Source organism: Silene latifolia, chromosome 7 (genome assembly GCF_048544455.1).
Source record: "Silene latifolia isolate original U9 population chromosome 7, ASM4854445v1, whole genome shotgun sequence".
In the NCBI taxonomy this organism is placed as follows: Eukaryota; Viridiplantae; Streptophyta; class Magnoliopsida; order Caryophyllales; family Caryophyllaceae; genus Silene; species Silene latifolia.
In genome coordinates, this window is record NC_133532.1 from 37,685,763 (window position 1) to 37,709,122 (window position 23,360).

The 23,360-nt window shown below is 34.7% G+C and overlaps 1 pseudogene; it reads right to left on the bottom strand.

Moving 5' to 3' along the window:
• The window catches only part of LOC141589972 (uncharacterized), a 170,151-nt pseudogene that overhangs the window by 37,048 nt on the left and 109,743 nt on the right, over positions 1–23,360 (bottom strand).

Here is a 23,360-nt window from a genome sequence, read left to right on the forward strand (position 1 = left end):
AGTGACATAGACTCTCTCTTAGCCTAGACAAAAGCTTCCCCACACTTGAATCTTAAATTCTTCACATATCAAACTTGATTAATAACCCTTCCTCACTTACTCTCATGTCAAAAATTTGATTAAAACAAGAATTTAAAATGCAATGCAATAAAGTTAAGTGTAAGTAAGTGAGTTAGTATATTTACAAGTGGTGGTTTAGGGAGGACTCCACCAAACTCTCCTCCATTTTAATGCTAGATGAAGGTGGGAGAGGCTCAAGGCGGATGGCCTCAACTTCTCCTACAAAAGCTTCTTCATAGTAAGGCTTGATACGTTGACCATTGACTTTGAACCGATTCCCATCTTCCGACATTAGCTCAAAGTCTCCATACTTTCCGACATTGGTGATTACAAAGGGACCCGTCCATCTTGAATTCAACTTTCCGGGGAAGAGCAGATATCGAGAGTTGAATAGAAGGACTTTGTCTCCCTTGTGCAAGGCCTTTTGCTTGATTCTCTTGTCGTGAAGCAATTTGGTTCGTTCTTTTTAGATCTTTGCATTTTCATAAGAGTGAAGCCGAAATTCCTCCAATTCCTCAATTTGCAAGATCCTCTTCTCTCCACTTAGCATGAGATCAAGATTGATGGCTTTGATTGCCCAAAATGCTTTGTATTCCAATTCAAGTGGCAAGTGACAAGCCTTTCCATAGACTAGTTTGTAAGGTGAAGCTCCTATGGGTGTCTTATAGGCCGTCCTATAAGCCCAAAGAGTGTCATCAAGCTTCATGCTCTAATCCTTATGAGTCTTGTTAACAACCTTCTCAAGAATTTGCTTGATCTCCCTATTTGAAACTTCGACTTGACCGCTTGTTTGAGGGTGGTATCCCAAGCCGGTCCTATATTGAACACCATACTTTGTCAAGAGAGATTCAAGTTTCTTTTCATGGAAATGTGTTCCACCATCACTAATAATTGCTCTAGGAACTCCAAATCTTGGGAAGATCACTTTCTTTAAGATCTTGGTCACCGTCTTTGCATCATCGGTTGGGGTAGCAATTGCTTCTACCCACTTGGACATGTAATCAACGACAACTAGAATGTACTTGTTGCCTTGAGATGATACAAAGGGACCTAGGTAATCAATTCCCCAAACATCAAAGATTTCAACCTCCAAAACGCCTCATTGTGGCATCTCATTCCTCCAAGATATGTTCCCGGTTCTTTGGCAAGCATCACAATGAAGGATGAATTCTCTAGCATCTTCAGACATGGTAGGCCAATAGAAGCCCGATTGTAGGACTTTGGCAATCGTCCTTCTTGCTCCATGATGTCGTCCCTAAGGAGATGAATGACAACCTTCCAAAACTCATTGAACTTCCCATTGCGGCACACACTTGCGGTTCCATCACTACATGATTTGTAGAGATTGGGATCATCCCAAAAGTATCTCTTCACTTCAAACAAGAATCTCTTTCATTGATTGTAATTTAATTTCGGAGGAAGGACTCCTCCTACAATGTAGTTTGCAAAATCGGCAAACCATGGTGTTGTATGTCTCTCAAGTTATGTGTGGAGGGCCATTAGAACATCATCGGGAAAGGAATCATTGATTGGTGTATCTTCTTCATTATTGTCAAAGTGAATCCTTGATAAGTGATCCGCTACTACGTTATCGGCTCCTTTCTTGTCTCTTATCTCTAAGTCAAATTCTTGGAGTAATTATATACACCTCAACAAGCGTGGCTTTGATTCTTTCTGTAGGAAATATCAGTATACTTCCTTTAAGAAATTACGGATTATAACGAAATTATGATTATGAATACGAGTCATAAATGAAATAGCATAAACAAAATAGAAAAGATAAAGAATTAACCTTTGGTCCTAGCAAATTCGGCCTAAGAACAATATCAAAATGATATTCGCCTAATCGTTGCACCCAAGATGCTCCGAGAAATGCCCCTCAAATTGCTAGAATGAGATCCCCAAATTTACTAATTAATTTGAGTTTTTTTGTGTTTTGTTTGATGAAAGAATGCTAGGTCAAAATTAGGTTAAAAGGATTAGTAGAAAATGATCTCCCTCTCTCCCTATTATAACCGAAATATGGGAGAGGAATAAGGGAAGATATTTCTTCCTTTTTTTTTGGTTTTGACCGAGACCACAACCACCAAAAATGAGGATATAATCTTCTTATTTTTGGTTGTTGTTTAATTGTATATTATGTGTATTATTTATCAATTGTCATATATATCGACATGTATTAATAAGTCCACTTATAACAGCTTGCAGTCGATTTATTGTTAGAAATCTAGATCTCATTACTTAACATATTCATATATGTTTCAAATTAATTTAGTCATAAAATTAATTACAAATCTTATGCATGAAAACTAAAATAGATAAGTGAAGAAATCGTTTTCTCACCATATGATTTTCGGATTAAAAGGGCACCAACAAGATCTCCTTCTTGTTAGTTCTTGAGCTTTCCAATAATGGATGAACATAGATTCAAGTATAGAATCTCTCCCAAAAGTGAATATCCAAGAAATACATCTTAAAGACTAAAATAATATGATCTAGTATTAAGATTAGTCTACTTAAAATTTGACACAAAAATATTAATTTTGCTCTTGAAATTTCAGTTCAAGAGATAGAGTTTTGTGAGTTTATTTCTCTAGAATTATCATAAATTGTAGAGAGTTTGATAGCAATTTCTTACACTAGAAAAATGAGTTGAAGTGTGAATGAATAATAATAGAGAAAAACTCTATCATTTTCTCTTGGATAAACCGGTTGGAGGGGGTTAGAGTGCCCAATGCATGGGCTAATTTTTCTACCCAAGAAAACATAGGCATGCAAGGCTATGAGAGGTAGTAATCATAGTGTTTTCACTTATTAAAATAATCAACACAAATTATCCACTAAAACCCTCCAATTTTTTTTCGGCACATATAAATATAAAATGGAGGACCATTTTATTTTGTCATTTGTCAATTGTAACATGTGTGACATGTTACTTGACTTATGAAATTATAATGTATTTTTAACATATTAAAAATCAACATACTCATAAAATATGTCATTAACAAAATCGACTAGTAATTCGTAATTACTTGTTCCAAAATGGTTTATCAAATTATAAATTACAACGTCTTGTATTTATAATAAAATATTCGTTCAATTTCAATTGTTTCGTAAACAATAATTTTATCTAACTAATAAAACACTTCGATTACTTAGACCGTATCCAATTTAATCGAATTAGAATAAGACACGTTAAATTTACTCACAAAATCATCCGTCAATTTTAAGCAATTTAATTAACTCAGATCGCATACGATTAATTAAATAATCAATTAAGAGTATTTCCCTATAGGTATGACCTAAGGGGATCAACTGATCACCACCAGGTAAATGCATTTACGTAATGTCAAACTCTAGTAAGCCAATCATTACCGATATGTGTGGACCAGTTGACTGTAAAATATTACATCCCACATGTATTCTTAAAATGAGACTTTAAACATGTGATCATCATGATCGACAGTTGTGATCGCATTATTGTCGGAGGACACTTATTCCAACAATCTCCCACTTGTCCTCGACAAGTGTGCGTCACCAATTCTCTTGTCCTATTACTATCTCCCACTCAATGCAAGGTGTCTTTCGGGTCGTATTTGCAAGTGATCATATCGAGAGTGGTTTCCTCGATCTGGAGAATAACTGATTGACCGGAGTTATCTACCATAGATACCATCCGAGCGTGGCCACGCATTTCCAGTTCATTACTCCTCGAGTGGCCCTGAGATATTGTTTTAACCCTGACAAGGGGGTGGACAATTCCTATCGCACTTATTCCCTTCGACTAGCCACAGCCATCATAACCCAAAATATGCCCATTTGACCCCATTTACGAAGGTCGTAGTAACACAAATCAAAGTTAATCTGAAACTGTGCCACCTTAGGCGAACAGTCTTTAGTCAAAAGAATCGACTCATTAGAATACTATAGTAGCTCTCGCCACGACCAGGCTATATAAATTTGCCAGAACTCTATAAGCGGTCATATGGCCCGACAAAGTGTTCCTAATGATCTGTCTATGTGATCGACTAGTCATCTCACATGACTTTATGGCACTTGAACTTGCCATCAATCGCATCACACTCTAGTCACTTCGAGACGTCACCTCATACAAGTGACTATGGGCGAATACCATGTTAATCCGGGTTCACTTTAACGGGGTTCAATGTTGTCTCTACAACCCGTTTGGATGTAACAAAGTATAAAAGGAGGTTTTAGATTTAAAAACTCGAACGATAAATGTGATTATTATATGAGTAGTCAATACTTGATTACTACTTCATATTCTATAATCCAGTTTGACCTTGAATGTAGTTGTTCATCTCAATTCAATTGAAATGACATGACTCATCATGTTAAGCCTATGAGAAGGCTTTGGTTAGTAGGTTTTATCAACTTCTTGTACCTTACTCAACCTTACTACATACTCGTTTTCCTTTGTAATGTATGCATTTGCATCACAAAACTTTCTGAGTACGTGTCGAGATCCAATCAAGACATAGGCCCTCTAGCCTAAGAATAGCTCCCACTTTGTTTTCACGATTGTGCGGGACTCATCCTCTTGCACATCTCATGATTGCAAGTGTACTCAATTTCCGTTATAAATATCTCTCATTGTTCTTTATTGCCTAGAACGATTCTAGAAAATCTATTTCTTAAATAACATAGCCACAATGGTATCTTAACCATCCTAATGTGTTTTGATTATGGTTTTGTCGGAAACCATGCGCAATCTCAATTGTCAATTGTCACTTGTGTAACCCCTTTACACAAAATTGCATCAAAAACACTTTGCATTATATCCTTAATGCTTCTGCAAGCACTTAAGGGTAATCAACATGGCTACTTGGTAATTATTTCTTGAATTCGATTTTGAAACAATTCATCATACTCAAAGTATATGAAGTGTTATACATCATTTCCTATTTAATTGATTCGGCAGCGGAAGCAAATGGAATCAATCAAATATGTTCAATTTTATTGAACTAGTCATGAATCTTATCAACATGAGACTTCTTATTTGACGCTAATATCATGTAGATTTATCTTCATAAATCCGGATATTAAAGATGTATTATAATACTCCAAAAGTCTTAAATCATTCTCAATGATCAATATGTCATCCACATATAAGACTAATTAAAATTTCCGTAACTCCCACTAAACTCCATGTATAAACACAACTTCTCGACTTATCGAGAAAAGTTTTATAACATGATCAAAACATTGATTCCAACTCATTTATGTCCTACTTAAGATTCTCTCTTAAGTTTCACATTATCTTAGGATTGCAAGAATCTACAAAACTCAAGACATGTATTGAATACATTCCTTCTAATTGAAGAAGTGGGTTTTAGATTCACCCGCTATGTATTTCATAATAATGAAACATAATCCCTAAGAAAATCCAAATAGACTTAAGCATTTCAACCAGTGCAAAACTCTTTGCCACCAATCTTGCTTTGAAATCTCTCTTTATTGGTGCAAAACCCTTTGTCACTAATCAAGCCTTTTTATTTCGGATTTTCATGGCTCTAAGCCTTGTATTGAGTTGTGACTTTAAACACTCTCATGTAAGTCATATATTCATTACTTTCCAGAAGTAACTTGAATCAAACAATTTCTTTGTAAGTTGTAAGCTCTTTACTTTCTTAAAAGTAACATGAATTCATCATCTTCAACAAGTGATGACTTTAACCTCCTAGGTTTTGAAGAAACAACGTCTTACACAAAACGTCTCATGTAGCCAAGAAAGACCAGTTTCTTGCGACATAACATTCTTTGTGGCTCTTGACTTGAATAATTTCTCCCACTCTGTCTTCTAGAAATAAACTTGTATTTTAGAAAGACAGCTTCACGAGCCAGAAAAATAAGCATTTGTTTCTTTTGAAAACTTACATACATGGTACCCTACCATTTCATATCTCATATGATTCGTTTAGATTGAGTGGAAAAACAACTTAGACAAAATGATAAAATCCCCAAAAGAATCAAGTAATTCAAAGTAACTTGATTGAAGTCCAAACCATATCGAATAGCGTTTGATTTCTTATCCAACCACACATTATTCCATAATGCATGCTAAGAGAGATTAACTTGTGATACTATATCACATTTCCTTTGGCTTATATCAAAGTCTTCACTTTGATGATCCCATCACGACTAAATCGTGCTTCTTTGAACTCTTTGAACTTCTTCAAAGATTTCTCTATTTACCTTATTAAGTGAACACATTAGCTTCAACTTAATTCGTTGGTAAAAGAAAATGATCAACCTATTTTGGATCAATGATTTACAACCTCGATCTCCTTTTCAACCAAAAGGCACGAGACATCTTGCTTTGAATGCAAGATACGCATATACCATTAACAATCTAATGGTTTCAAGAGTACTCGATAACTCTTTGCGTTTATCATTCGAGAATTTAAGGTTTAATCTTGGGTTACCAATTTGAGTCTTGCATCATCTACATGATACATCATTCTAGTTTGGTTTAGAATATACTCACCTTGATAATGGGCTAGCCATACATCAAATCGTGGTGTATAGGGTCACAAAAGTGAAACCTCTTTTGTATCTTAACAAGTATATATTCTTATTTAGAGTTTATGTACTTAATAGTCACAATTAAGTACAACTCTAAACCCAAAAACTAGATTGAATACACAATGACTCTATCTCTCAACATTATTGTTGCTAGTCGTCATATTCTAATCATTCTATGTATCGCATACAATGATGAAAACCACCACCGGTTTCTAATATTGACGATGTAGTACTAGCAAAACTTATGTTAATCGAATAAACATTTAAAGAAGAAGGTCTCATTAGATGTCCCACAACTAACTTGCTGATTCTTCAATAATTTGGGGTAGTTTCCTTTCTAGTGTCCAACATTTAAGACAATGGAAACTTTATCGGTCGGGATTGATAGGTTTAGTGTCGTTATTCTCAATAACTTTACTTTTAACATTACCTTGTATCAATTCCATTATAATCTTTACTTCTTGAACCTCGTCCTCATCTTAACGGTTTAAGAGAATGCTCCCACTCATTTCAATGAGTCTTTGCTTTGAGAAGCAAAATTGAATTCATGAAGATTACTCTTCATTTGTTCGTTTTAGTCTTAAAACTTTCATTTGAAGTGGTTGCGTTATTTTGGTCAATTACAAATTCTGACAAATCTAATTACCAAAACAATTTATCATTTCAAGGTACTTAATTCAATTAAGTATATGAAAAACAATTCATTGTAAGTAGATATGTTAGTCAAGAATCAAAAACCTGTTTGATAATGAATAACTTTAATCTATACTCTTTACAAGAGATCCTTAGCAATGGTTCATTTGAGGTTTTAGAAGCAAATTCATATTTGTCTTTAGTTACGATGTTTTAATGGAGATTTGAATCAAAAATCAAAATGATATCGTATATGAATTGTGGTAAAGAAATAGAACAATATGATAACGGAATAGTGGAAAACTTAACATTTATCGTTTTATTAATACTTGTAAATAACAAGTAAAGCATTTACATAGTGACCTCTACCCAACTATGATAAATGATTCCAAGATCCAAATTCATATTAACTTGGGCATCGGTAAAGCCGAATACAACCCTCATCAATATAACTCGGTGGATTAACTCTTTAATCGATTCTACTTTTAGAACTCTTGGTCGATAAAATTACATTAATATTTATCTTTAGCCCGAAACACATCCGGCAACCGTCGAGAATACTTTCGTTGAGTTCAACCCAAATTTCGAATAAATGTGTCCATGATCCAAATTTACATCAACTTGGGCATCGGTAAAGCCGAAAACAACCCTCATCTTTATAAATTCGGTGGGTAGACATTTATCACCCACTTCACCAACGTAACAAGGTTTGTCTTACGGTAAAGCCGGCTCAACTCCCTTGCGAAACTGGTACTTCATGGTTTCTACTATTTGGTAAGGCTAAGTCTCAATTGTTTATTTTTTTTAGCGAGAGGTCATGTCAATTTATTATCTATCACGTTTTAAGTGAACTAAAGCAGTGAACTACGATAATTATAATTGACACGGTCGATATACTCGATTTAAATGATAATGCATGTTTTAGTTATGGCGATTTAGCGATGCATGCGACATATAAATAAAATGCAAAGCATAAATTAAATCCTAGTATGGCCTTCCTAAAATAGAAAATCTAATTAACTATTACATATTCGGAAACCAACTCCATTGGTCCCTTGAACTTCGGTTTTTCGCACGCATCTCGAGGTAACACCGTCTTTATGTATCGTCTTCTTGAGTGACACCGTCTTCAAGGAACTCCAAAATAATTAAATTACATAACAACTTACATAATTTCCTATTATACATTTGTAATTAAAATAAAATAAATCTATTAAATTACAAAACGGTGATACGAGATCACAATAAATTACAACCGAATCGATATTCCCATACATTTCGGGTAATATCAATTAAAAACTAAGGCCATACTAAGTAAAAATACATAATTCAAAAATTACATAAAATAAAATTATGACAATCATAAATAAAATGCAGCATTATAATATGTATGAACATGCCCAATTTTATGCTAAATCGCCTTTAAGGAGCCAATATCATATATTAAACGGTTTTTACGGATTTGCGTGATTCAACCCTTTTAAAATCACAATAAATTACATAAAATCATATTTATGCACAAGTTAATTACCCTAACCAACTTAGGACTCAAAATTAGTCTCCACTAACATATTGACTATAATTAAGTTATATTTCTTAAAATTGTTCATTAATGGACTCAAAATTACAATAAAATGCTATAAACTTCAAATAAATCACAAAAATTTCAAATAAATTCAAAATTTGAAATTTAAACTCATGAACATTCTGGAAAAAAACCATGACACTCATAATGTTCAAAAACTTAGGTTAAAAATTTCGAAAATTTATCGGGAAAAACATTGTTGCGGTTTATCGGATTTATCAAATATAATCATAAAAACATGAGAAAAATTATATTTATCAACTTTTCAATTTTAGATCTGAAATAGATAATAAAATGCAACATGTGACGTTTTTCCTTAGTCATGAAGTATGTTTTAGCAATTATTCACTAATTAAGTCACTATTTATGCTATTTTTCATCAAAATTCATAAATCATGCATGAAGACTTCATTATAGTCTATTATTTTACACACATCTTGTAAAATTGCATGTGACAACATACTAAATTTCTATGACCAGATTTGAAATTTATCTCATATTAACCTATTTTTCATTAAAAATCGATTTTTATCATGAAAAATCCATATTTCGAGCATAAAAACTCAAAAAATTCTGAAAAATTACAGGTCATCTCAAAATAAGACATGTGATAACATATCCAAAAATCACTGGAAAATTCGAAGTTTAGCTAATTTTAGTCCGAAAATGACATTTTAATCATAAAATCACATTTTTAATGCCATTATTATATAAGATGAACAATAAAAATACATAAATTAACCAAAATATCCTAAAAACACTTTAGGATCAGAAACTTTAATATGCATAATTTATTTCGTGATATATCATAATAACACAAATTTACAAGTTTTATATGTTAATCGTATAACTCGAAAAAACTATAACCGATTTGCATGCAAACAACCAAGGCTCTGATACCACTTGTAAGAAATCTAGATCTCATTACTTAACATATTCATATATGTTTCAAATTAATTTAGTCATAAAATTAATTACAAATCTTATGCATGAAAACTAAAATAGATAAGTGAAGAAATCGTTTTCTCACCATATGATTTTCGGATTAAAAGGGCACCAACAAGATCTCCTTCTTGTTAGTTCTTGAGCTTTCCAATAATGGATGAACATAGATTCAAGTATAGAATCTCTCCCAAAAGTGAATACCCAAGGAATACATCTTAAAGACTAAAATAATATGATCTAGTATTAAGATTAGTCTACTTAAAATTTGACACAAAAATATTAATTTTGCTCTTGAAATTTCGGTTCAAGAGATAGAGTTTTGTGAGTTTATTTCTCTAGAATTATCATAAATTGTAGAGAGTTTGATAGCAATTTCTTACACTAGAAAAATGAGTTGAAGTGTGAATGAATAATAATAGAGAAAAACTCTATCATTTTCTCTTGGATAAACCGGTTGGAGGGGGTTAGAGTGCCCAATGCATGGGCTAATTTTTCTACCCAAGAAAACATAGGCATGCAAGGCTATGAGAGGTAGTAATCATAGTGTTTTCACTTATTAAAATAATCAACACAAATTATCCACTAAAACCCTCCAATTTTTTTCGGCACATATAAATATAAAATGGAGGACCATTTTATTTTGTCATTTGTCAATTGTAACATGTGTGACATGTTACTTGACTTATGAAATTATAATGTATTTTTAACATATTAAAAATCAACATACTCATAAAATATGTCATTAACAAAATCGACTAGTAATTCGTAATTACTTGTGCCAAAATGGTTTATCAAATTATAAATTACAACGTCTTGTATTTATAATAAAATATTCGTTCAATTTCAATTGTTTCGTAAACAATAATTTTATCTAAGTAATAAAACACTTCGATTACTTAGACCGTATCCAATTTAATCGAATTAGAATAAGACACGTTAAATTTACTCAAAAAATCATCCGTCAATTTTAAGCAATTTAATTAACTCGTATCGGCATACGATTAATTAAATAATCAATTAAGAGTATTTCCCTATAGGTATGACCTAAGGGGATCAACTGATCACCACCGTCGCACGACAGTAATGTCAAACTCTAGTCAGCCAATCATTACCGATATGTGTGGACCAGTTGACTGTAAAATATTACATCCCACATGTATTCTTAAAATGAGACTTTAAACATGTGATCATCATGATCGACAGTTGTGATCGCATTATTGTCGGAGGACACTTATTCCAACATTTATCAATACCAGTCTGTCAACATTTATTATGACAATATTGTATAATATATACTTTAATTATAAATATCGCATATTTATAATTAGCTAATTAAATATAACCGATTACATTTAATTACGAATTAACATCTTAATTCGTTCAAGCTAACATTATATACATTAATTAAATATAACATATTATATTCAATTTATTTAATTGTGATTAATTCGTCTCAGCTAATATTATTTAATTAGAATAAATAATCGTCTCATCAACACATTAACTAATTGTTTAGTCAAATACATGGACTAACCTTTTAGCCATATTAGGCATCAATGTGATTACATTTCCATAATCACATCTCTCAAACACATCCTTTAGGTGTGACTTTTAGAGACCAGTTGATCACCGCCATCAGTATGATAATAACGTCAAACTTTCCAGCAATCCAACCGTTATTAGGTAATCGTTAATCAACTGATAAAATACAAAGTATACCCTTGTGAACCTATAAGAGATTTATAAATGTTATCACACTAATTGTGGAGGACACAAGCTCCAACAAACTCCCACTTGTCCTCACAAGTGTATGTGCGATAACCGATTCTCATATCCTAAAATTTCTCCCACTTAATGTAAAACAATTTGCAAAATCCGTATTCACAAAGGTCGTATTTTACAAGTGATCAATATCAATAGTGGTTTCCCCGACTAGAGAGTAACTTAACTGATAAACGAATCATCATTCGAGCATGGCCATGCATTTCAGTTACAACTCCTCGAGTTGCCCTGAGAAATAACTAAACCCGATAAAGGTTGGGTATTTTCTTCAACTCGAATCCTGCAGATTTAAGCACAGTATGAAATCACCCGGAAAAAATCTGCTTAGCCTCCTGTTACGGCAGACCATGAGAAAGAAACCAAAGTCACCCAAAAACTGCCTTAATCTCAAGAGACAGTCGATAGTCAAAAGAATCGACTCTAGGAACACAATGGACGTCCAATCCACGACCTGACACCAAATGTTTTTAAATATTTAGGACTCCATTACGTTGTCACAATTTATTGTCCTACGAGGTATCGTTATAACTCGCATATGTGATCGATCAGCCAACCGTTTGACTTATGGCTCGTTGAACCCACCATCAATCGACTGCACAATATAATACCCAGAGTTATCAGCTCACGTAGGCGATTACGGACCAAAACAAATATAATGTAATTCAGTTCACTTTGTGGCGTTCAATGTTGTCAGTACAATCCACATGAAAAACAAAATATGAAATAAAACGATGAAGTTATAAATAGTATATGAAAAAGATAATGTATCGAATCCATAATCAACTACTACAACTCAGGAACACGTTTAATTCCCATAGAAATAACGTGCCCTACATGCTTATCATAATTCAACGGTTTAGTGAGAGGGTCCGCGATGTTGTCATTCGAAGCTATCTTGTCAATCACTATCTCCTCTTGCTCCACGTAATCACGAATTAGGTGAGCCTTCCGATGTATATGTCTAGACTTGTTGCTAGACTTTAGCTCCTTAGCCTGGAAGATGGCACCTCTATTGTCACAATAGATGGTGATCGGGTCATTCGAACTAGGAACTATGGATAGTCCTTGTAAGAATTGACGCATCCATATAGCTTCCTTTGCTGCTTCCGAAGCGGCATAGTACTCGGATTCAGTAGTAGAATCTGCTACAACATCCTGTTTGGAACTCTTCCAGCTGACCGCAGCACCATTAAGAGTAAAGACGAATCCAGACTGAGATTTTGAATCATCTCGATCTGTTTGGAAGCTAGCATTTGCGTAACCGATTGCGCATAGCTTAGTATCACCTCCATAAGTCAATACCCAATCCTTAGTCCCCCGTAGCTACTTAAGAATGTTTATAACAGCCATCCAGTGTGTTTCGCCTGGATTGCGTTGGTACCGACTCGTCATACTCAATGCATATGCCACGTCTGGACGTGTGCATATCATGGCATACATGATCGATCCTATGGCTGATGCATAAGGAACACGACTCATGTGTTCAACCCCTTCAGGCGTCGTGGGTGACTGAGACTTGCTCAACTGCATCCCAGACGTCATTGGAAGGTTCCCCTTCTTGGAGTTGGTCATGCTGAACCTATCAAGAATCTTATCCAAATAAGACTCCTGACTAAGTGATAACATCCGTCGTGATCTATCTCGATAGATACGGATTCCCAATATGCGTTGTGCCTCACCCAGATATTTCATCTGGAAATGGTTTTTCAACCATCCTTTAACCGAAGATAAGAGAGGAATGTCATTCCCAATCAAGAGTATGTCATCAACATACAATATCAAGAAAAAAATCTTGCTCCCACTCGACTTGATATATAAGCATGGTTCCTTGACCGATCGAGTGAAACCATACTCTTTTATCACCTGGTCGAAACGATGATTCCAACTCCGAGAAGCTTGCTTAAGTCCATAAATGGAACGCTTAAGCTTGTACACTTTCTTAGGATTTTCAGGATCTATGAAACCTTCGGGTTGCACCATGTACAACTCTTCCTCCAAATAACCGTTTAAGAAGGCGGTTTTCACATCCATTTGCCAAATTTCATAGTCATGAAAAGCGGCAATCGCTAAGATTATCCGAATGGAACGTAGCATAACCACGGGTGCACAAATTTCATCATAATGCAATCCGTGCACTTGAGTGAAACCTTTTGCCACTAGTCGTGCCTTATAGGTATCTGGTTGCGCGTCTACAGAATGCTTTATTTTGTAAAGCCATTTGCACTTTAGAGGTTTTACATTGTTAGGTAAATCAACAAGATCCCATACGTCATTATCATACATGGAGTCCATCTTGGATTGCATGGCTTCAAGCCATAGCTTTGAGTCGGAACAGGCCATGGCACCTTTATAGGTAGCGGGTTCATTACTCTCTAGGAGCAAAACGTCATTCTTCTCGACCATACCAATGTATCTGTCTGGAGGATTAGAGACTCTACCCGACCTCCTAGGTTCCTGAGGAATATTAACCGTATCATCAGTTGAAGGAACAACTTCCTCCATCTATTCCTCGGTTGTTGGTTCTTGAATCTCCGACAACTCGAAGGTTCTATTACTTGTCTTGTTCTCGAGAAATTCTTTCTCTAAGAACTTTGCACTAGCCGCAACAAAAACTCGATGTTCGGTAGGCGAATAGAAGTAATGACCAAACATTCCTTTTGGATAACCAATAAAGTATGTCTTGACCGATCGCGGGCCGAGCTTATCCTCGTGTCTCCACTTGACATAAGCCTCGCAGCCCCAAACCCGAATAAAGGACAAGTTAGGGATCGTTCCCTTCCACATTTCATATGGAGTCTTGTCGTGACTTTAGTCGGACTTCGGTTAAGTATAAGAGCGGTGACAAAAGAGCAAAACCCCATAATGAATCAGGTACTACCGTGTGACTCATCATGGATCGAACCATATCAAGTAATGTTCGATTTCTCCGTTCGGACACACCATTTAATTGAGGTGTTCCAGGTGGAGTTAACTGTAAAACGATTCCACAGTCTTTAAGGTGTTGATCAAACTCATTTGAAAGATATTCGCCACCCCGATCTGAACGAAGTGCTTTAACCTTTCTACCCAGTTGGTTCTCAACCTTATTCTGGTATTCCTTGAATTTCTCAAAGGACTCACTTTTATGCTTCATTAAGTAGACATATCCGTATCTACTCAAATCGTCCGTGAAAGTGATAAAATATCTATAGCCATCTCTAGCGGTAATTGACATAGGTCCACATACATCAGTATGTATGAGTCCTAATAGGTCACTAGCGCGCATTCCAACACCTTTGAATGAAATTCGAGTCATTTTGCCGATAAGACATGATTCACACGTGCCAAATGTAGAAAAATCGAATGCGGGAATAGTCCCATTCTCGACGAGTTTCTTTACACGTTTTTCATTTATGTGTCCCATTCGACAATGCCATAGATAGGTTTGATCTTTGTCACCAACCTTTAATTTCTTATTATTCACGTGTAATATATCTGTAGTTTCATCTAAGATTTAAATTCCATTCATGGAAACTGCTTTGCCATAAACCATTTCATTAAAAGAGAAAATACAGCTATTATCCTTTATTGAAAATGAAAAACCGTCTTTAGCAAGTACAAAAACATAAATAATGTTCTTAGATAAACTGGGTACATAGTAACAGTTATATAAATATAACTCAAAACCACTTGGGAGTTGGATTACGTATGTTCCCTTCGAGACTGCAGCAACTCGTGCTCCATTCCCGACTCGCAGGTCCACATCACCTTTTTCGAGAGGTATGATGTTCTTTAGGCCCTGCAAATGATTACACAGATGAGAACCACAACCAGTATCAAGTACCCAAGTTCCGAAACTTGCATGGTTAATCTCAATCATATGAATATAAGATGACATACCAACAGGAGTGACGCGGCCTGCTTTTATGTCCTCACGGTACACGGGACAGTTCCTCCTCCAATGCCCAGTCTTGTGGCAATGGTGGCACTCAATGTCACTGCCCTTGCACTTTGCCTTGCCTAGTGAGCCACTAGTCTCACCAGGCCCACTCTTACCGTTTCCTGGCTTTTTAAACTTTGGCTTTCCAACAGTTAGGTCGCCATGAGCCTTGCCCTTACCCTTATTCTTGTTGGAAATCATGAGAACATCTTGCTTCATACTCCCACTCAATTTCATATCCTTCTCGGTCTGTACGAGAAGTGAGTGTAGCTCATGAGTACTTTTCTTCATGTCAATCATGTAGTAATTTGCCCTGAAAAGGGCAAAACCATCATGAAGTGAATGAAGCATACGGTCAATGACTATGCTCTCACTGATTTTGCAATCAAGTGCCTCCAATTTCTCGACATTCTCAATCATGTTGAGAATGTGTGGGCTAACCGGTTGGCCCTTCTGGAGTTTCGCATCAAAGAAGCGACAGGTATGCTCATAAGTAACGATTCTCGGTGCTTTTGAGAACTCGTTAGTGAGCGTGGTGAAAATCTTGTTTGCACCTTGGGCAATGAAGCGTCTTTGCAAATTGGTTTCCATTGCAAAAATGAGTACGTTCTTTATCGCATCCGCTTCCATAACGAAGTCACTATAAGCAACTGTCTCGTTAGCTCTTGCATTTGGGCCTGGGTTTGGCGGTATTGGCTCAGTTAAGTACTTGAGCTTACCGTCAGCAATGGCAGCATTCCGCAATGATGCCTCCCAGTCCGCAAAATTGGACCCGTCATTTTTCAGACGTGTGAACTGATTCATGTGGTCCATGAAAGCTTTCAGCCAGGACTCGCGTCCAAGTGTGGCACTAGGCATAGGGATGTCGTTATTTCCAACCATTTGTTGTAACAGTATTATCGAAATAAAACGTATTCTACACTGCGAAAGAAGAAAAATATAATAAGCATACTCATCGTTTAAGATTTAAGTCTAATGAAATACTGTTATAACGCGAAGACTCAAGCATTTATACAATTGACCTCCCTCAAGAATTATATAAATGATCCCAAGACTCAATTATCTGTAAATTGATAAGCCAACCTCTTGGCTAATTCTACTTTTAGAATTCTTGGTCGATAAATTTCTGTAAATTCTATCTTTATTCCATCATAATCACGAGAAACTCTTCGGACTATAATGTTGAGGTAAACTAAGTCAACACAAACTACTTACCCAACGTAGAAGGGGTCATATGGAGAGTAAGGTCCTATATGCCTACCGACGAAGAAGGGATTCATAGATGTTTGGCCTATTAAGACTAATCTCAATTTCAGTTTTAGAGGAAGATCCCATCAACTTTATTTAATTCATTTTAAGTGAACTAATATCTAGCATGCGAGAATGAATAAACTAAGGTGATGGCTTAAATGAGTGACATCTGTATGTCTATGAAAACTAACATACAATCTATATGAATCAATTTTCATGCATTTTAGTAGGTGGTTTGGTTTAGGCGGAATATGATGCAATAATTATCATGCGAATGAAAAGCAATAAGAATAAAAAAACGTAAAACAAAATAAAGTCCTAGTGTGGCCTATCTACCAAAATGAACATAAATACAACTTTGGAATCCTTCCTAGGACCCGAAAAGCTTGTCTTGATGTTCCATCTTGGTCCATGTAGCGGGAGTGAGCAATCCAATCTCCATCTTTAGTCTTCTTTGAAAATTACAATAAATAAATTACATAATAAACCTATTTACATTCTAATTTCAAAACCATAAAACTAAAGAAAAATAAAGGAGATTCGAGATCTCAATTACATTAAAATTATGTTTCCTTCATTACGAAAACATAATTAACTAAGGCCACACTAGGTATTACAAATTACAACCGATTGCAAAAATACGTAAATTAAACCATTCAACAAAACATTCAACAAAATAAAAATGCATCAACTAATAAATTAAACATTCAAGACATAATTCCTTTATTATGTAGAGTAATTTATCCAAACCACCTATTTAAATGATTAAATTATGTGACAATTCCTCAATTACTCACAATAATTTTAATCTTAATTCACATTTACCTATAATATGAATTAATCTACCATTATTTTAAACCTCTTTAAAATAATTAGGTATCTTATATTTGTGAACCTTTTCACAATAATCATTATTCATTATAGATAATAAAAATTGGCCAAAATCACAACAACAAAAGAAAAAAAATTTCCTTAAAAAAAATGCTCACGGCATCCATAAAAAACAAAAAACCAGGTTTTTTTTTTCTTTTGTGCATTCGGCATTTTGCAAAAATAAAAACAGCCCATTTTTTTTTATGTCTCGGCAATTAAGCAAAAACCGAAACAAAAACAGTTTTTTTTTTTTTTTTTTTGAAGCTCACGGCTGGAATAAAAAAAACAGCCCCTTTTATCGAAAAAAAAATTAAGATGAACAAATTGTTTAATGTTGCTATAAGAACAAGATTGGCATAAACAACTTTTAATTTAAACATATATTCAAACTAGATTATTCAATTTAACCTATTAAAATGAATATCTAAATCATGATTAAACCGATTATCACAATTGATTTGAACATTTGTTAAATTAACTTATACGCCAAAAACTATATAGCAAAAACAAATTATCATCATCAATCAAAACTATTCCATTTACATTTCAATTTAATCCTAATTAAATCAAAACATCTACAAATTTATCATATTATCATCTTAACCAATTAAAACAACAATATGACTAAATCAAAATGGAACAAAACATCAAAAACCAAAAAAAAAACAGAAAACCAATCGGCAAAAAATTTTCTTCACGGCAAATTTTTTTTTTCCATGGCCGAATTTTTTTCTTTTCGAAATTCTTTTGTTTAAATCATTTATGAAAATCATAATAAAATAATTTCGTGGCCTATGCTCTGATACCACTTGTAGGAAATATCAGTATACTTCCTTTAAGAAATTACGGATTATAACGAAATTATGATTATGAATACGAGTCATAAATGAAATAGCATAAACAAAATAGAAAAGATAAAAAATCAACCTTTGGTCCTAGCAAATTCGGCCTAAGAACAATATCAAAATGATATTCGCCTAATCGTTGCACCCAAGATGCTCTGAGAAATGCCCCTCAAATTGCTAGAATGAGATCCCCAAATTTACTAATTAATTTAGGGTTTTTTTGTGTTTTGTTTGATGAAAGAATGCTAGGTCAAAATTAGGTTAAAAGGATTAGTAGAAAATGATCTCCCTCTCTCCCTATTATAACCGAAATATGGGAGAGGAATAAGGGAAGATATTTCTTCCTTTTTTTCGGTTTTGACCGAGACCACAACCACCAAAAATAAGGATATAATCTTCTTATTTTTGGTTGTTGTTTAATTGTATATTATGTGTATTATTTATCAATTGTCATATATATCGACATGTATTAATAAGTCCACTTATAACAGCTTGCAGTCGATTTATCAATACCAGTCTGTCAACATTTATTATGACAATATTGTATAATATATACTTTAATTATAAATATCGCATATTTATAATTAGCTAATTAAATATAACCGATTACATTTAATTACGAATTAACATCTTAATTCGTTCAAGCTAACATAATATACATTAATTAAATATAACAGATTATATTCAATTTACGAATTGACAGTTAATTCGTCTCAGCTAATATTATTTAATTAGATTAAATAATCGTCTCATCAACACATTGACTAACTGTTTAGTCAAATACATGGACTAACCTTTTAGTCATATTAGGCATCAATGTGATTACATTTCCATAATCACATCTCTCAAACACATCCTTTATGTGTGACTTTTAGGGACCAGTTGATCACCGCCATCAGTATGATAATAACGTCAAACTTTCCAGCAAGCCAACCGTTATTAGGTAATCGTTAATCAACTGATAAAATACAAAGTATACCCTTGTGAACCTATAAGAGATTTATAAATGTTATCACACTAATTGTGGAGGACACAAGCTCTAACACTTTCTTCACCAAGAGATGTCTAAGAGCACGGTGGTCCGAGAACACTATCCCCTATGATCCAAGTAAGTAGGAGCGGAATTTGTCCAAAGCATACACTATAGCAAGAAGTTCCTTTTCCGTGGTATCATAATTGTCTTGTGTGGCATCAAGGGTCTTGCTTATATAGTATATAGCATGTAAAACTTTGCCCACCTGTTGACCAAGAACCGCGCCAACGGCGTAGTTGCTTGCATCACACATTATCTCAAAAGGTAACTCCCAATTTGGCGGTTGAATGATTGGTGCCGAAATTAGAGCCTCCTTGATCCTATCAAAAGCTTCAACACACTCATGAGTAAATTGGAACGGGGCATCCTTAAGCAAAAGTTGAGTAAGGGGTTTTGCAATTTTGGAAAAATCTTTTATGAATCGTCGGTAAAACCCGGCATGACCGAGAAAACTCCGCACCCCTTTGACATTCACGGGTGGCGGTAATTTCTCTATCACCTCAACTTTAGCTTTATCAACCTCGATGCCCTTTTCCGAAATCAAATGACCCAAGACAATGCCTTCATTGACCACAAAATGGCACTTTTCCCAATTCAAAACAAGGCTAACATCTTCACATTTTTGCAAGACGAGAGATAGATTATGCAAACATGACTCAAAGTCTTTCCCATAAACACTAAAATCATCTATAAAAACTTCAATTATGATCTCTAAGTAGTCGGAAAAGACACTCATCATGCAACGTTGAAAAGTAGGGGGAGCATTGCATAGCCCAAAGGGCATTCTCCTATATGCAAATGTTCCGTAAGGGCATGTGAAGGTGGTCTTATGTTGGTCATCCGGGTGTATCGGGATTTGGAAGAATCCCGAGTACCCGTCAAGGTAGCAAAAGAATTTGTTAGAGGCAAGCCTCTCAAGCATTTGATCAATGAATGGAAGAGGGAAATGATCCTTTCTTGTTGCGGAATTCAATTTACGATAATAAATACACATTCGCCAACCGGTGATCTTCCTTGTGGGTTGAAGAGTCTATCAAGGTCGAAATACTCGAGGAGGAGGGGGGGGGGGGGGGGTGAATTGAGTATTTAAAAAACTTATGCCTACTTTTTATTTTATGTCTAAGTAATTAATTATTTAAATTTTATTGATTAAACTTTAACTAATTAACTAAACGATAAAGAAAACTGCAAGGACACACGATATTTGAAGTGGTTCACTTCACACACGAAGCCTACGTCCACTATTCTCGATTAATAATTTTATTACCTTTCTCCGGATTACAAAATTATCAGCCCACTCGTATAACTAACTCTAGTTATAACTTGACTTGAATATCACTAGATATTCGATTTGACTATCTTAAGTTACTAAAAAAGCACTTGATTGTTCCTCTAAGTGTTCACACAATTGAACGAGAAGAAACAATATGAAGTACTATTATCTTATAACGTAATCTTAAGAATAACACGCAAATTAAAGAGCACGACTTTTCGTAAAAGATTTTTAATTGCAAAACAATAAAAATACTTAATTGAAATTAAACTCAAATTGTTTGCAAGGGATTTTTATATTTCTAAAAGCTTATTTGAATTAATGAATATCATGAGTATATATAGTAGAGGAGAAACACTAGGGTTTAGTCGAAACCCTAGGGATGCCGTGAGGCAAGATAGATTGCTTCATAAGAAATAAATCTTATCTCTCTTTAATTTAATCTACTAAATATTTTGATTAAGTAAATAAGGTAAATCTAATATAATTGATAAGATATGAAAATATCTTATGGCAATAAAATATAGATTTGACCTAATAGGATTTACTTGCATAGGGAGTAAGTTCGGCCTCCACACGACTCATAAGCCTTCCTTGGCCGAAACCCTAGGTCAAAATATCAAGGGGTATATTAGGGTTAGGTTTAGATAATTTAGCAAAACCCTAGGTAGCATGACGACTCATAAGTCGTTTTACTAACCAATAGGATAACGTAAATTATTCACTCTAAACAACCCGTATTTCACCTCTATCATATATACACATGATTTCGAAACATATTTGAAGAATTTCATCTTTTGAAAATTTATTTTAAAACTATTAAAATCGTTCTTTAAAATGCAACCCAAAGTTATAGTACAAATGGCTATAACTTTAAGTTTGGTAAGTAAAGTTATAGGTGAAATAGCTATAACTTTACCTTCCCAATATTACTTCTTAAGATACCGTTATTAGATGAAGTCCTATACTAGCTAATCTTCCTGCAGATCTTTAGTGGTAGGATCTTCTTTTTTATCTTGATCATAAGCTCTTCATCTTGAGCTTGTTGTAGACTTGATCGAGCCTTTTGCTTGAGTGATCGTCATACTTGAAACTTGTTACAGTTACTATGACGCTTTAAGAATCTTCAATGTTATAGCTCATTTGCTATAACATTACTTAAACGATGCTTCACAAATCTTCAATGTTATAGCCAAGGTTGCTATAACATTTCTTGCTTAAATTGTAAACTTTAATCAATCTATTAAAGACTAAACAAACGATTACAAGCAAGAGTATATATAATATAAGGTACACACTTGTCATTATCAAAACTAAACATATATCAATATGGTCCAACAAATTCCCCCTTTTTGATGATGACAAGTCTCTTACGATTTGTGACTAAGTGTAAGTTCCCCTCAACATAATACTATAAAAGTCATAGTCAGTTGAACGCAAGAACAATCCACTTATATACAAAGTATAGCATCTAATGACCTTAAGAGATTAAAGTGACAAGGAGCAAGCTTAGGCAAATACTTAAGTCACGATCATTTCTTCCCCCTCTTGACATCATCGAAAAGACGAGAAAAGACATAAAACAACTAGAATAATATAGATCGAGACACGTATTAATCATGGAAAGAAAGATTATAAAACGAGAAGGTAATCTACGATAAGCATGCAAAATATAAAATACTTCTACTACAAACCATGAAGTCTAATGCCAAAGGGCCGAATAGATAACAAGTTTAATGCCTAATGGGCCGAATAGAGTATTAAGCCAAAATGGTTCGAAATTAGACAAATTATCCAAAATATAAAGTCCAATGATAAAAGGCAAGGAAAAGCAAGGATAAAAATGGTTTAGGGCATGCGGTGGTTAACACGATGAGGATTGACATAATCGGGACGAGTTTGAAACTCGAGTGAAGAAAGACGATCAAGGCAAGAACTCACGTGTGCAGCTTGAGCGGTAAGACACCAATCAAAATTGAGCACTTTCATTGATAAAGCTTTTGTTGCCTCAAAGATCAAACCCATCTCCTCCCTCATAGCCCGACCCGCCATCATCACCGCACCTCCTTGACTACACAAATTGGCCAACGAAGTAGATTGGCGAATGGCCTCATGCATACACGAGTTAGCAACCCTTTCCACAACCTTGAGACGTGCTTCAAACTCGTTTAAACGAGCTAGCACCTCATCAAAACCACGACCCAAAGCCAAAGGTGCCACAACCGGTTCCTTACCCGCACTTTAGGAGACCAATTTTTCCAATAACCTAGTATGATTTCCCATAACGGCACCCATAGTCTCCATAAACAAATACAATTTCTTGTCCAAAGCAACAACCGAATCATTCGTCTTTTCCTTAACACCACCTTTCGGTGTAAAAACCAACTCGGGACCAACCGTCATAATACCCATTAAACCAAGATACTTATCACCCATTGAATCCAAAGCCTTAACACCATAGCTACCCGGATTGACCACCCTTTTAATTTCCAAAAGATGGGATATCCACATCCCATACTGATAAATCGAAAGTGGTCAAGAACTTCTCACCGGTCACCGACAAACTAACTTGAATAATCTTATAAAAGACGAGTAATGGAAGACTTACTTTTTCA